This window comes from Dreissena polymorpha, chromosome 15 (assembly GCF_020536995.1).
Source record: "Dreissena polymorpha isolate Duluth1 chromosome 15, UMN_Dpol_1.0, whole genome shotgun sequence".
Taxonomy (NCBI): domain Eukaryota; kingdom Metazoa; phylum Mollusca; class Bivalvia; order Myida; family Dreissenidae; genus Dreissena; species Dreissena polymorpha.
Genome location: NC_068369.1, coordinates 8,819,113 through 8,836,381, shown reverse-complemented (window position 1 = coordinate 8,836,381; position 17,269 = coordinate 8,819,113).

Sequence of the window (17,269 nt, the reverse complement as noted above, 5' to 3'; positions counted from 1 at the left end):
GTCAAAAATAGTGTGTGACATACTTTATGGACAGCCCCTAAGTAGCGCAACACCCATGACGTATTAAATACAGTAAATGTTGCCAAAGAAAGTACTTCTCATGAAATGTAAAATGATTCGATTATCACATGATCTGTCGTAAGCTTTAATTCAAGCCATGTATTATCACGATCGTTCCTCGAAACTCCCATTTTCTGATGAAACGTGACATATGTTACTTAATGTACACGGTAGAGATCCTTTGAGAAGATACAACTTCGAATCAAGAGGCGTTTCGAAAGTCATGTTTACTTTGGAATGCGTAGAACACTTGCCAAGATGCTCAGATATATATGTAAGCGCACGTGAATCGCCTTTGTGGCACGCCTTTGAAAGATTTTCGCTTAATCGCACATGTATACAGGAATGTGCGGAAATGTATTAAGAGCACTTGATCTTGTTTCAGGAAGGACAAATATTATTCATGTGCAATTCTGAATTTTACATGATGCCTTTAACATGCATTCATCACATATTTACATTGTTTTAAGTGTGGTATTAAATGCCTTTATACGATGGACTTGAATATTAGACAAAAAGAGTGCAAGTATAATAATAGGAACGATCACGTAATTAGTTTTCAAAAACATCAAACATGGGTACATTCTGAAAATCAAAAGGTTATAGTCATAAAAACTGTCAATAATACAGACTGTTATATAGTTGTATACATTTTATACTTTACAAAGGGGTCCATGTTTATCATTACAAAAATTATCTCGCGGTTGTAACGCCAGAGACGTTGATAACGTTGTCTTTGGTAACGCTATATATTTTTTTGCAATTTCAAATGATGATTATTGTTTTAAAAAAAATCTCAATATGCATAAATACAATTTTGCTTAAGTGAGGATGTTTGAATAATTCCTTTACAACCAATACTCGAGCGTCTTTGTGAAATTGCATGACGATGATATTAAACTATATGAGGGTAAACCTTTAAAGTTTTTTCAATATGGTTGGCAAAATGATATTGAAACTTGCTTTTTTTAATGTCATCGTGCGTTCTTTAATTTGCATCACATAATTGATTAGTTAAATGATTATTATATTCAAGTATCATATTGTATTAATATTTAAATGTTTTTTTTTCAATATCTACGCGCCAAACATTAAATTTTGATTGACATAAAACCGGGAGAAAATGGTTCAATGTGTTTACATTAGCAGTAAGGTACATTTCTTTTAAAGAAACATTAACTATAGCTCTAGAATTAGTAAACATTATGTGCAATTTAAATTATTTATGAATGCATGAAATAAAGCCTCAGATTTAATGACTCGTTTATGCCTCATGTCTGTTTGCAGTACTCTTAATTTTAGCATCCCTTCTTATCAACCTCAGAGATTCAAACCCAGAATAACTCCAAGACTTAAAGGTAAAATAGTCTAAGAAATCCGGTACCTGTCAGAAGAAATAAATGGATTGCATCTAAAGCAGCTCAAGATCCCTGTCTGCAAGCAACCTCATATCAACATGTTTGTGTATTTCATTCTTCAAGAATGTGTGCTAACAATGCCAGTAATTAAACCTGGCGTGTGTTACAGGTAGGATAATTACATCATGCGCATGCGCAACGTACATTACTCGTTCATTTGGTATGCCTCGCTTTTCTCGTTGGGCGACATTTTACAGGATGCATTTACAGAACGCTAAGGCCAAACATAAAACTGTGTGTTTCCCTTCCGTATCCATGCAAAATATTGCAATGGGTGAAATCAAGTTTATTAAATTTTAATTAGCATGACAGTATTATGTAGTTATATATTTTATAATCGGTTCAATTTTACTTCTAGACTGCTATATATATGCACCGTGCTTATCTTACATATATTAAGTTAATCTCCAACTGGTCTGTAAGTAAAACAACAATTCCTACCCAGAGCTATTTTGCATGGATACGGAAATGAAACAAACATTTTTATTTTTTCGTTTCAATAAAGTCTTTTCTAAGCAAAAATTAAATTTGGGTTGTTCCTGATCAACCTGTGCGGACAACATAGGCTAATCGGGAACGACACTTTACGCACATGCACTAAACCCCCTTTTCACATAGAGAGGCCCAATTATAGTCTGCCATGTTTAATGTCACTTTTCACCTAGCTACTTTCTAAAATCGCACAATACATAATATAAAAGACAATACCATAAACGGTATTAAATCAAAGCTCTGAAGGCACTGAAGTTGTTTGCTGTTGTATAATCTTAGACGCAACTCAGTTTTCAAAATTATGTAATAGCTTTTTATATCGCAAGTTTAAAATGAACACATCCCATTCCAATTTATAAAGAGTGTGTCTTAAAGTACAGGTTGAGATGTTGTTGTTTTTTTCAAATCATTAATAAAAAAGATAATTTAAGCTTCATTTTGGGAAAACATGGCTTAATGCATATGAATTGATTGTCATCCCAGTACCAGAGGCTGTCTTTAAACGAAAAACTCTATAAAATCAGAAAGTGTCGTCATTGATTAGCTTGTGCGAATTGCACAGGCTTATAAGTGTACGCAGGCTAATCTTATTTGACATGCATTAAGCCCCGTTTTCCCTGAAAGCAGCCAATATGTACAGATTTCAATGATAAACACTAGGCTGGCCAATGTCGTCTTACAAGCTGGTAAACACTATTGATTAAATAAACACACTGCAGTAGTAAGGCAGACGCTCCTAGCATTCGTCGTCTGCATACTTTTACTGCAGGTAGTGTAGACAGGCAGTGGTTATCGTTCCTAGCGTAGCTTACTTGCAGTTATAGTTCCTAGCGTAGCTAAAGCAGACTGACTTGCAAAACTGCCTCTATAAAAACATCATTAAAAAATCTTTATGTTTTAACTCAAGTATTTACCTTCCAAATTACGAATCTGCATGTAGTGCAATGAAGGCGGCCATTTTCATTAAATTCACTAGAAATCCAACTATTGTTTTTCTGGATATGCTATACAATTAGTAACTTTGACATTGCAAATAATCCCTTAACACTATATTCCGTTACAAAATATTGCTTACTAAAACGGTGTCGATTGGTATCTACGCAGGACAAAAACTATATCCTGAATCAACCCATCCCACAAAAAAGTGTTGCGGTAATTTCGGTAGGTCGGTCGGGAAGGGTGAAGCAAATATATTGTTATGTTTGACCTTATTTGATTATGGTTGCCATATTATAGCGATGACGTTAAATGAGCAGCCAATATATACGGAATATTACGCTAGTCAATGTTCCAAGAGTTTGTATCACTCGAGTGGCTTGTGTGATGACGTATTACACGAGAGGCCGAGCCTCGAGTTTGATGCGAAATAGCACAAGCCACGAGAGTGATACAAACTCTTGGAACAATTGACTAGCGTAATATTCCTTTTATTATATACAACAACTAACGTAAACAGTTAACAAATGTATTTTTTTACTTCAACAAAACTGACAAAACAATAGTTTATTTAAGACGCGTATGAATACAGTTTATGTAAATTAACGTGTAAACATTCGAACCGGGAAAACACAGGTTTCCGACACGCTTACCTTAATGCCATCGTTAATCCAATTTTTATAAGAATTAAGTTGACAACTTTAATCCGATGTTTATAACAAAAATGTTTAAACGATATGCATTTCCACTTCTATCTTCCATGTCTTTATCGAAACTTAGTTTCAACCACACTATTTTATTGTATTCCTATCGAAATCAACATTTATGCATGATAAACACACACTCCAAAATACGTTTTTAACACATAGTTTACTGTTAAAAAACAACACGTCCGACATGACCTTACAGACTTAGATAAAACTTGTGTGTTTTGTCACAGAAATGACGTCACACGATGTACTACGTAATATATTTAGTAATATAAAATATTTATATTTTCCGTGCGTGAAATGGGACGTCATAAAATGGGTCGAAGTAGTCCGGCTTGTATGGTAATACGGAATTGGAAACAGCGAGTAGCGTAATACGGGATTTTTTATTTCAAAGATTGATACAACCTGTATTTTGTTAAAAGCATTAAACAGGTATATAATAAAAATGTGTACTTCTTCTAAGAACTTATTATAGTGACATGTTTTAATACTCAATCGTTTCGATGGTATTATGTGCATTCTATTTAAGTGAAACAATTTCTGAATTCTAATTAACTATTTAAGTAACAGTAAGTATTAATCAGAGTGGCGTGAAAGTAAAAAACAGTACGAATTAGTGTTACCATTATACGGCGTGGCTTTCATATCCAGAATGCTTTATATTGATAAAATGTAAACATTTGATCTAAAAGGCTCCAGTAAAAACAAGAATAACATTAATGAAAGAAAAAAGAAACCCTCAACTTGGCTCGATCCACTGACCCCTGGAGTAAAAGTCTATGGCGTAGACCACTCGGCCATCCGTGCACATACACGAGTGATGTATTTTATATTTTATATAAGCCATCCTTGTAGTATCAAAAATTAAAACGACAACAACAGAACTCTCCAAATTATGTAATCGTTTCGCGTTCAATGCTTTATAATTTTCAGGTTTTTAAATCATGAAAAGATGCATATAATGGATATTTTAGAGCATGGTTAATGTTCAGTATTACTTTAGGCTCACAAATTTCATGATTACAACGAAAATTTGCGAATCTCAAACAATTTCTTTTTATTTTGTCAATTTACCTGAACGTGAAAAGGCCCCTTTAAATAATAATAAGGATTTTTCATTGCGTTTTGCATTGAGCCTAGTACAGGCGGTCAGCCTGTATATAAATCGTTCCTGATTGTTAGAACAGGCATTCGCTGTTTTACTTTGCGATTATTTCATAATAAAACACAAGAAAACTAATGTGACAAAGCAGTTATTAACGAGTTATTTTGAGCGATAAATCAAACTTTGTTATTGAGCGGTTGGGGATAAAAGAGTTAAACACCGTCTTTTTTCATAAATCCGCCGGAATCAGGCATTGTAATAAATGTTTACATACATATTCAATGCGGTAAGATAACAATGAATTCAGTTACTGTTAGTATAGTTTAAGATTAAAAAATCTAATTTAAATAGCAAGTAAATAAATGTATATCTTAAAATACACATAGCATTATTCATTAAATAACAGAACCCTTTTCAAAGTTTCAACTACAACGAACACTAGGCATGGAGAATGCTGTCAGATCTATTTGTACTTGTATGTGTATATTAAGAAGAAAACGAAATAGGCACTTGAACACTTATGCAGAGGTAGACACTTTTTATTTTTCTTATTTTGTTGTCAACTTCTTTTCTATATTAACCATGAAACTTTCGAATATATATACATTCCATTTATATTTACATAAAGCCATCTTTGTGACAACACAAAATATGTTTTAAGGTACAATTGTGATTTTTTACAGCCTAAATTATGGGCCCAACGTGTTTATTGTAACGGTACAAGAAACCCCAGTACGGGACCTGAATACTTGCGACGAATGCTCTGCGGTATGCACTTCTTCGAGGATCCATCGGCGACGTATTGCTTATATCAGTGCATACTGGACCTATATGATTGCTTATATCAGTGCATACTGGGCCTATATGATTGCTTATATCAGTGCATACTGGACCTATATGATTGCTTATATCAGTGCATACTGGACCTATATGATTGCTTATATCAGTGCATACTGGACCTATATGCTTATATCAGTGCATACTTGACCTATATGCTTATATCAGTGCATACTGGACCTATATGCTTATATATGTGCATACTGGACCTATATGCTTATATCAGTGCATACTGGACCTATATGCTTATATTAGTGCGTACTGGACCTATGTGATTCAGACTCGGGTAAGTTGAGAAAATCTTTAAGATATGTTTACGCTACCTAGCAAAAGCTATGATTTACATCGGTAATGAGTTAGTTAGTTAAGTGTGTTTTTACTGACCGATAAACAACGATAAATCGAAACATATTTTGTTTTTTACTTGAATTATTATTATGATCAAATTTTAATTTGTTCTGTTATAAATGAGCGGATGTGTTAACCAATACGCCTTTCTTTGTCTGCATTTTGCATTGACCGTTTCAAGGCGTTGATCTTAAGCTTTAATATTGTTAAGATTGTTTTTAATCTTGTGATAAAAGGTCTGGTATATTAATAATTCGTGCATTTGAAAAAAAAAACGATTATCATAATGGGATTTTGTTTTCTACAACAGACACATGTATAAGAAGAAACTTGCTGTTGTTTTTTGTCATAGGGTCAGTCCTTACTACAAAGTACAAACCTAATTTATTAGAATAATCGCGCGATTATTATGCATGTTATCTATAAAAAAATGTATAAGCCAGACTTTCAGATATTAAGCGCCTTTATTCGTTTTCATTTTCACTGGCCATCTGACCGACGCCAGATTATGACCGATGACTGATCATTTGGCCCAATAAGAAGACTCACGCTATCGAACCGCTGTTTGCTCCATCCTAGATGCGGCTTTTTGACGGAGACCGGGTCCGGTTTAATGAGAGCGACCATGGTCGGGCGACTATGGTTGTACCAGCGAATAATCGTCGTGCGACGATAGCCGTGTTTAATGGAGAGCGACGGTCGTCAATCGACCGCGCGTTGTTCGACATATTGTCGAGCGACCGCAGTCTACCCCTCACACCACGACTGCTCGTCGCTTGACGCTTTGTCGGCATTGAAAACCCGTGCAAAATGAACGCGGATAGTTTGGAGCTTAATCATGGCGGCCTCCATGCGACTTGTTCATCGAATGCGAAGACATTTTCGAAAAAGGGGGTTTAATCCATGTGCGTAAAGTAGCATCCACTATTAGCCTGTGTAGTCCGCACAGGCTTATCAGGGACGACACTGTGTGCCTAAAATAGACTTTTGTTAAGGAGGCACTTTCTTTAAACGAACAATATCATAAAATCGGAAATATCGTCCCTAATTAGCCTGTGCGGACTGCCTAGGCTAATCTGGGACGACACTTTACGCACATGCATTTAACCCACTTTTGACAGAGTACGGCTCATATATATGCTGAACTATATGGAATGACAACATATATGTATATTGATAGCATTCTTTTAAAATTGTATAAATACACCATGGTATAAAAAACGGCAATACTTATACCATACGCACAAATGATTTATACATGCAGTAAAGTGTAAAGTAAAATGGTGTTGATACTTAGTTACATGTGCACAACTTTAATGTTACTCCAACAATAGCTTCATCACTTCGTGTTTATATATAAGAAACAGTACCAATTTAATTTTATCATAACAATATTGAATGAGTCATATAACCTACATCAATATTAATAATGAATAATGGCTTTTAGAAGAAAGAATTTGTGGTTACAACGAATGAAGGGAAAAACAGAAACAAATATCAACAAATAAAGGATAAGTATTTTCCCTCATGAATCATTACGTAATTTGTGTAGGTTGAGAAATAAAATGATATATTGATAAAGACATCAATAATAAAATTAAATCACAAAAATAATGATAAAAAACACTCGGATTACTAGATCAGTTTCGAGCCATCAATAACCAGACTAATATCTTAAATACAGACAAGATAAGTGTCAGTAAACTTTTTTGTAATACTGACAGATGCTTCAAATATTCATTTCATTAATCTCCTAGTACCGACAGTACGAATTCATGACGTTTTTTTTCAGATCAGATGTAAAATATATCCCGTACAAAAATACCGTTTACTTTAGACAAAACAGCATGGTATCAATAAAGCAAATCTCAGATATGGTGACAGTATTATAAAATATGCAGGAACGAACTCCCCGAAATACAATTTTCTCAGCACCATGTACCTAGATTTATTTAGAAGAGTCCCATACATATTATTCGAGTATGTGTATCACGTTGAAGAGAAATTTACAATGGAATATGAATAATTAACAAAACGATCATTGCCCAGATAAAGTGTCATAAGTTCAATCCTATAAAATAGAAATATCAACCTTATTTAGATAGATTCTCATTAATATGAATTTTGCAGACGATAATGCAATGTATCAAACCTTTAAATGCAATAATTATTGGGCAGATTTAGAAGCCAGATATAAAGAACATTTTAACAAAAATGTCTCAGCAGTATGTCCATAATCATTGGTGGATTCCAGAGCTGATTGCAAACCCGTTTAGAGACTTCCGTAGACATCCAGACACCACAATGCAGTTTTTGCACGCGTTTTCCTCGATCTACGAGCATTATTCATTCGATCCTTCTATCCGTCCGATTTGTCGAGCGCACTAATTCATATTGGTATACGGTGAATATTCATATAAATGTACGGTCTTTAGTACCAACATCTTGAAACTGCGTTGGCAAGTATGTTTGAGGTTCTGCAATTTTGACACGCGGAAGGACATTGTCCAGAGACGCGTGAACCATAGTAGTAGATTTTATTTCATTGCGTCAGATTTTGTATTTGAACTTTGAACACTTAATGAATATTATTACAAACACACCTTTGACCAAGAATCCGCAAGCGAATTCTATTTAAACAAATAATATCATATTATTTTAACAAATTTAAGATTTACTTTTCGTGATATGAGTTTTCGTACAATAAATAAAAAAATGTTGATGGCGGAAGTGATAATTTTCTAAAAATAGCGACTACAACGACCGCAGTCGACTGACCACACAGTCATGCGACCACAGTCGCGGAAAATTTCTCCGTGAACGCGACAATTTGTCAGTTGGCGGCCGACAACCGTCGGTCGACCGCACAGTCGCGCGACTACAGTCGTGTTTTGTAGTTTTTTATTAAACCGGACCCGGCTGCTTTCCGAACGAACCATTCGGTAGCCCGCCGTATGTAGCACGAGGTAGCACGAGGAAACTTTATCCCAGGCGACCAAAGCTATCTAAACTCAAAGGTAGCCGTTGCGGCTTGCAACTGGTGTCCGCCTTGCGACCGGGATGTCAAGGGCTCTTTCACCACTTTCCGGAACTGCAAGAATATCATGCGACAAAGAGAAATTTTCGCACATATGCCAAGTTACAACCTCAAAAGTTTTGGAATGAAAAAAAAAAGATAAATAATCGGCGAAATGATAGTGATATTACTCCGGACACATTTTTTGAACATTTTAAGAATTTGTTTTCAAGCGATGATGTTTTTTCTAATGTCACGGTTGAAGAAGATTTATCAAACTTATTAGATAGTGCCATTGTTTCCGTGGAATTCCTTGATAGCGACTTCTTAATTGAAGAAGTAATTTATGCAATAGGGGATATTAAACGGGGGAAAAGCGGTGGTTTTGACCAACTTATTCCTGAGATTTTTATTGATTGTAAAGAGATTATATCTCCTGTCCTATGTAAATTGTTTAATTATATTTACAGAACAAGTTCATATCCATATTCATGGTCTTTAGGCGTTATTGTTCCCGTGCCTAAGAAAGGAGATAAGAACGATGTCAATAACTACAGGGGGATAACTCTTACTAGTATTTTTTCTAAAATATTTTCCATATTGCTAGACAGAAGAGTACGTAAATGGCTTGAAAACAATAATAAACTTAGTGATTTTCAATTTGGTTTTAGAAACGATAAGAGTATTATAGATTGTATTTTTGTGCTAAATGCAGTGATAAATAGAGTCGTTTATCGAGAAAACCGGCAGCTGTATTGTGCCTTTGTTGATTTTAAAAAAAGCTTTCGATCTCGTTTATAGGAACGGAATTTTGTACAAACTGCTGCAGCATAACATATCATCTAAATTTGTTAAAATGATTAAATCAATATATGTTGTGTTAAATCATGCGTTAAGACAAGTAATGTAAGTAGTGGTTCGTGTACACTGTGTAGTAGCACACGTATAGAAAATCAGTGTAATCACACATTTAAAACTGGCTATTCTCTTTCAGAATTCTTTGATAGTCATTCTGGTGTAAAACAGGGTGAGCCTTTATCACCATTATTATTTATATTGTTCGTAAATGATATATATGACTATTTGTAAAATGATTCTACTGAATATGTAAATGTCGACAACACAAAATTATTCTCGTTGCTATTTGCTGACGATACCGCTCTATTTTCTTACTCAGCAACTGGACTCCAGCGTCTTTTAGATAGGTTGCATGAATATTGCAGCGAATGGGGTATATCTGCGAACACAAGCAAGACTGTTGTTATGGTTTTCAATAAAGGCAATAGAATTAAAAAAAAAATATTGATGTTAAATATAATGATATTAAGCTCGAGGTAGTAAATAAGTTTACTTATCTCGGTGTGACATTGTCCTCAAACGGCAATTTTTTAAAAGCGCAGGAAGCCTTATCGAAACAAGCATCTAGAGCATTGTTTTCCTTAAATAAACTTTTTTCTAAAATTTCATTCAGTATTGCTGACAAAATACGTCTTTTTGATGCTATGATATTGCCAATATTGACCTACGGTACTGAGATTTGGGGATTTCATCCCAGCCCGGACATAGAGAAAGTCCATCTAAAATTCCTTAAACAGACATTGTCTATTCGACCACAAACTACGTCTGCGGCAGTGTATGGCGAGCTGGGTCGTTTTCCTTTAGAGTGTATCATTAAATTTTGGTTCAAAATAAAGCAGAAACCAGATTCCTTACTTAATAAATTGTTGCTAGATTTCGATGATGTTAATTCGCATATTACTAACTGGGGTATTAAACTCAAGATATTGCTCCAGGATTTAGGATTGCCTTTTTTGTATATTAAATCTTATATAACCACTAGTGATGTTAATTGTATTTGTCAGCGTATAAAGGATATCAGTTCACAAACATGGGTTAGTGATATTGATAACTTGCCTAAACTTGATACGTATCGTTTATTCAAATCAAATTTTGATTTTGAAAACTATTTAGATATTATAGTAAACGATAGGGATAGAATTTGTTTGACTAGACTTCGCTGTTCTGCACACTCACTATTCATTGAAGAAGGTAGATATAGAAATATTCCAAGAAATGAACGAGTATGTACAAGATGTAATATGGGTGTTATTGAGAATGTTTACCATTTTTTGTTAATTTGTCCATTGTATAGAGATTTAAGAAAACTATTGTTACCTAAATATTATCTACGCTGGTCTTCTATTATAAAATTTAAGCAACTGATGTCTACTTCGAATAAAAAAAACATTAATTTACTTGGCTTAATTTACTAGAATGGCATTTAATTTAAGATCTAGTCACAATTAGTATTATGTATGTATAAATGTATATTGTTTATTGTTGTTTTGTGTTTTTGTCAACATTCGCACAACCATGAATCATTATTTCATGTCTATCATATACACCATACTTTTCATCACAATTGTTGTATATGCATTTATTCACATCGTCATTACATGTATTATGTATGTTGTTTGGCTATGTACAAATGTATTTGCCAATAAAATTGACTTGACTTGATCATAAATAATGCCGTTCGACACCCGCCGCCCCGGTAAATCTTCCAATTAAATTGTGTTTATTTATAGATCATGTAATATAAGTAATTGTCTTCCACAACAATATACATTTCATCTGCTGATGTGAGTGTGGAACACACACAACATGGCACACATGTGTGAACTCTTGTATCCTTGTTATTTCGGCTTCAAACATTAAGCAGAACAACTATATGCAATAAAAATATTGACAATATGACGCATGTTTAAATCTCCTATATGATGCTTTGAAATACACCAGTTTGTTCGCATGTCATCACGTGGAAAACTTATGTACCTCGATGGGTTTATAACCATGACGACCTGGTTTCTGATGGTTTCGTTTGTTATGAGTTACATATGCAAACTCAGAACCGTGAGTTTATTTGGCATCTAAACGAATACAACATAATATATACTAATACAAAAATTAATCACATGAACGCTGAAATAATAGCATACACTTTTATCATCCATTTATTAATACTAGAAGCATACGTTTTTCAATAATGACAATCTACTGACTGATTTTATTATTAACCTTACAAAGCACCTGAAAGCAATACAAACATATTACACAAGATAAGATATGACAAAACATAAACAATGATATGGCAGAAGCATTGATCACATATAATACATGTACCTTACCGATTAAGGGAATCGACCACCTCTTTCACCTACTCAAAAACTCACCTACATGAGGGACTGTTGCAAATTAATATACATGCAAATATTATTGAGTACCATTTAGTTTAACGTGTATTACAAATTTAAAATAAAGAAAAGACGATATATACCATTTAGCCGTTATTTCTGCAGTCGGCTAAAACATGTTATTTAACATCGAAACACGTTGAATCATTTCAGAAATACAAAACAATATGAAACAAACATCAATCCACAAAATACTATACGTCAAGACCAAAGCATCTTATATAAAACAAATGTCAATGACAAAAAGACGGTAAACGTCTTTCCACTTTCAATTTTTTTCTGCCAACTGATCACCTGACCACGACGCGACAAAAATGAAGTAAACCAAACTGGATGGTTACATATCACCAATAAATAAATCGTTAAATACCGACTTTTCTACGCTTACGCCAGGCGAAGAAAGCTATCTTAACTCAAAGGTAGCCCAGGCGACATGGAAAGTGTCCGACTGGCAACTGTGATGTCATAGGCTAGATCCCAACCGTGGGAGATTCTTTCGTTGAAAGTGACCAGACTTTCATTAATATCATACATAGAACCTTCCGCATCCACTGTCTCATTGGTCTCAATCAATGAAACGTGTTTATTCATAGATCATATACTAATTTTAGTTATTTTCCTTCCATAAAAATACACATATCATATGATGATGTGAATGTGAAATACAAACGACATTGTAAATAAAACTATATTATTTGTCTAGCATGTCGATATATCAACCAATAAATTGTGTTTATTTATATATCATATACTAATTTTAGTTATTTTCCTTCCACAAAAATACACATATCCTATGCTGATGTGAGTGTGAAATACAAACGACATTGTAAACAAAACTATATTATTTTTCTAGCATGTCGATATATCAACCAATGAATTGTGTTTATTCATCGATCATATACTAATTTTAGTTATTTTCCTTCCACAAAAATACACATATCCTATGCTGATGTGAGTTTGAAATACAAACGACATTGTAAACAAAACTTTATTATTTTTCTAGCATGTCGATATATCAACCAATGAATTGTGTTTATTTATGGATAATATACTAATTTTAGTTATTTTCCTTCCACAAAAATACGCATATCCTACGCTGATGTGAGTTTGAAACACAAACGACATTGTAAACACAACTATATAATTTTTCTAGCATGTCGATATATTTACATAGTTAATATTTATCTTCTATTTGGTTTATATTAACGGCGATGTAGATAGCATCTTATTGACTAATGCGTCGCATGTTATGAAGGGGAGGCAACGTTGAACTTCTTAGATGATAAACATGTAATATAAAGTACTCACATGACGTTTTATTTAAAAAAATAGACTACATAATTAGGAACCTAAATACCATAAAGAAATGTTCTGAAAAATGAAAAGTTAGTTTTCGCGCACTGTGAACGCCTGAAAGTAAAATGAGGGCATTGTAGTAATTTTTTCTAGGTGCGTTATTTTCGTTGCTCTTCATGTAAACTCCTACACAAATAACAGCACTGAGCCGATCGGCTTACTGTACTAAACAACCATCATTTCGTTAGGAATTTAAATGTTCGGTTACTATACGAAGAATAATATACACGGCATAAACCATTACAATATACACACACATGAAAGAATTAAATTCTTCAATATTAATTCATATAACGATTATGAGATTATTTTGATTTTCACTAAAGAAAAACAAATGTTAGTAACTTATTAGTTATATCGTTTGGCTCTTTTCGGCAAAGATTCCCATGTGGAATGGGTTTTACCTAGATATCTTGCGACCATTTTACGCAGCGGGAGAATGCAAACGGCCAGCAACGCTTGAATGTAAAGCACTGGCCGTTGGGTGGAAAGGAGGGACGACGATAAAGAAATCGTCCTCCAGTCAGGTCGGTAGTTTGTTGCTGAGAGTAATTCATCCATGGTAAGGGATGTCACCTCTTTCCCATTGTCCATCCAGCTTTTCTCCTGATGGCATCGACGTCAACCTCCATCTAGCGTGCCCTTTATAATAGTCGTTCAGAGAGAGTCATGCCCGGATGTATCCAAACCAAGCCAACTGTCAACGTCTTACGGTTACCAGTAGGAGCTTGTGTGGGCCAACATGTGTGGCAGTCATGTTCCGGACGTACTCGTTGGTGTTGCGGCCTGTGCTGAAGATGCGTAGCAGTCTTCGAAGACATTTGTGTTCAAAGACCTGTATCCTGCGTTCTGTGCCTCCGTGAATCGTTCAGGTCTTGCAGCCGTACATTAGGATTGGACTACGAGGGACGTGTAGAGCCTGTACTATCTGGGGGAGCTGATCGAACTGCTTGTCCACAACCTGCTCAGTCCGACCATCACTGCGTTCGCCATAGCCATTCTTATGCGGACTTAATCGGTACCGGAATGATCATGGAACAGGGTTGCTCCCCAGTACCTCAAGCTTATAATTTCTTCCAGCTTCTCGTCGTTCATGGTGATGTCTGCACTTGTGCTGGTCGTGATGTTAACCACGATGTTTGACTTCTCCGTGCTTACCTCCATCGCGTATGCTCCTGCTCTTTCATATACTGTTGGGAAGATCTTGGAGGAGTTCACTGCTTGTGCCACCCTTGAGGTTTAATCTCAAGTTTAAGATGGGTCTCCCATCGATGGAAATAAACGTGTGGTGGTCATAAAGAGTCTTCTGCATTATTTTCTCAACTTAAAGGTAAACAAGGTCGGGAGAGAACAGGCATTTATGACGGACGCCCACTGATGTCCTGAAGAATCCCCCTTGCTGTCCAGTGAGAAATACTGCGTTGTTAGCGTATCCATAGAGTTCTTGGATGATGTGCATCAGCCCTTCGTCAATGTTCAATCCTTTCATAACATGCCATAGACCTTCATGCAACAAGCTGTCGAAAGTTTCTTAAAGTGGATGAAGTTGCTGAAGAGCTCGTGTTGATGATGATCTTTTCCAAAGTGCTTCGCTCAATTCTGAATCCAGGCTGCTCTTTGGCCAGCAGTTCCTCGGACTTACTTTTCAATCGATTGAGGAAGATAACCCTTCATCTCCCCCTCCCTCTCTCCTTCCCTCTCCCTCTCTCGATTCTCTCTCACCCCACTCTCTCTCCCCCTCTCTCTCGCTCGCTGTCTTTCTCTCAGAGTCTTGAGAAAAAAACGGTTTGTTAGTGATACACAAAAATGTATCTGCAAAATAATCGACGAAAAACGTAATAACTGTTTAGGTTGTACTGTGTTTATAATTTGTATGCATAGAATTAAACGAATCGGCTCTGAAAAAATCATGTTCGAAGTTATGCTTTTTGGTTTGTTTAAATGTAATGAATTAAATCCCTTTTTAAATGTATTATTTTATTAAAATTATTATCTGTCTAATCTACAAGCAAGTCCTTTAAAAAGCATGATAACGTTCGCTTTTTTGGTAAAGGTGCATTGGACTTATGACATAAGAGATAAGATAAGGTGACATAGTCACAAATGTATTTCAAGTGATGTGTTCGATTTAGCCTTAAAGGGGCCTTTTCACAGATTTTGGCATGTTTTGAAATTTGTCATAAAATGCTTTATATTGATAAATGTAAACATAATTTATACAAAGCTCCAGTAAGAAATCAAGAATATAATTAAAAAAAAGAAAAAAATGTAACCCTCAGCAGGGCTCGAACCACTGACCCCTGGAGTCCTGGGGTAAAAAGTCTACAACTTAGACCACACGGCCATCCTTCCGGATACAATGCCAGTTGTATTTTATACTTATATAAGCAGTCCTCGTAGCTTCACATAATAAAACGACAACAACAGAACTCTCCAAATTATTAATTCGTTTCGCGTTGCACACTTTATAATTTTCGGGTTTTTTAATCGTTAAAAGATGCATGTGATGGTTATTTGGTAAATGTTCAGTTTAACTGTTTCCTCACAACTATCATAACTAAAACGAAAATTTGCGAATCTGAAACAACTTTTTTCAATTTTGTAAATTTACCCAAACGTGAAAAGGCCCTTTTAATATTTTAATATGCCGTGCATTCAATATATCGAGGTTAGCTGGGTTTGTCCGTTAATTGAAATCGACACTATTTTGGATAATGTTAGGTTCGTAAGTGAAACTTTGTTTTCCCATAATATTATCTATATTTATTCAAAATGAAATGTTCATTATGCTTATATATACGGACACTGATCGAAAATCAGACTTACTTTGTTATATAGCTGTGAAGCATAGCATTTTGTTGTTTGCCATCAAAGAGCGTTCGATTTATTATGTAAGCTTCAATAAAGCATAAGTGGGTTACTGTTTTTATAACCGTGATTTTGCTCGTTTTTCTAACGAACCTCGATTTACCTGACAAAGATTTCTTTTTACTTCCGAATGTAGTATATATAGAGGATACTATGTTATTGTCATCGTGTACTTGAATTTATTCGACGAGTTGAAGAAAGTTTTACACGACGAGGCTTCAACATCACACTGACACTAACTTGGTATTCTATTTATCATTAAATATTTTTTTTTAATCTTGAGACAATCAAATATAAATAATTAATTTTTAAAGTTAATAGCAAAAACAGATACAATTAAGTGAATAGAACCTTGCGTAGTTATGACCGAATTAAGTATGATATTTTCATTATTCGCCAGAAAAAATAGTCCTTAATAATTCAAAAGCAGTGTTACATGACGATATATCACTATATGCCTCAATTTAATAAGCATTCCAAATTGTACACACTGAATTAGAATACAAAAGGGTTTGTTCGAACTTAAGTTCTTATTTCACCAAAGCAAATTACCGAAAATATTACTGTTCTTGGCCGAGGGTGTAAAACAGGATTTTGTTAGTTTGAAGCGGAAAAGAACGTTAGATAGTTAAATGTCAATGACAGTAACATAGTTGAAAAAAGCCGTCGTTTCAATTGTACCACATTAACAGTGTGATGAAGGTACATTTGGTTTTCTATATACATGTATCTTTAATCGAGCTGAATTTTTCACCAATTTGGTTGAATACGTAGCTTATATATCTTTGCATGTCCGTGCAATTATTTCAAATAGACGTTCTCGAAAACATAAATATATTGATCTTCAAAGGAATAATATGTATGTT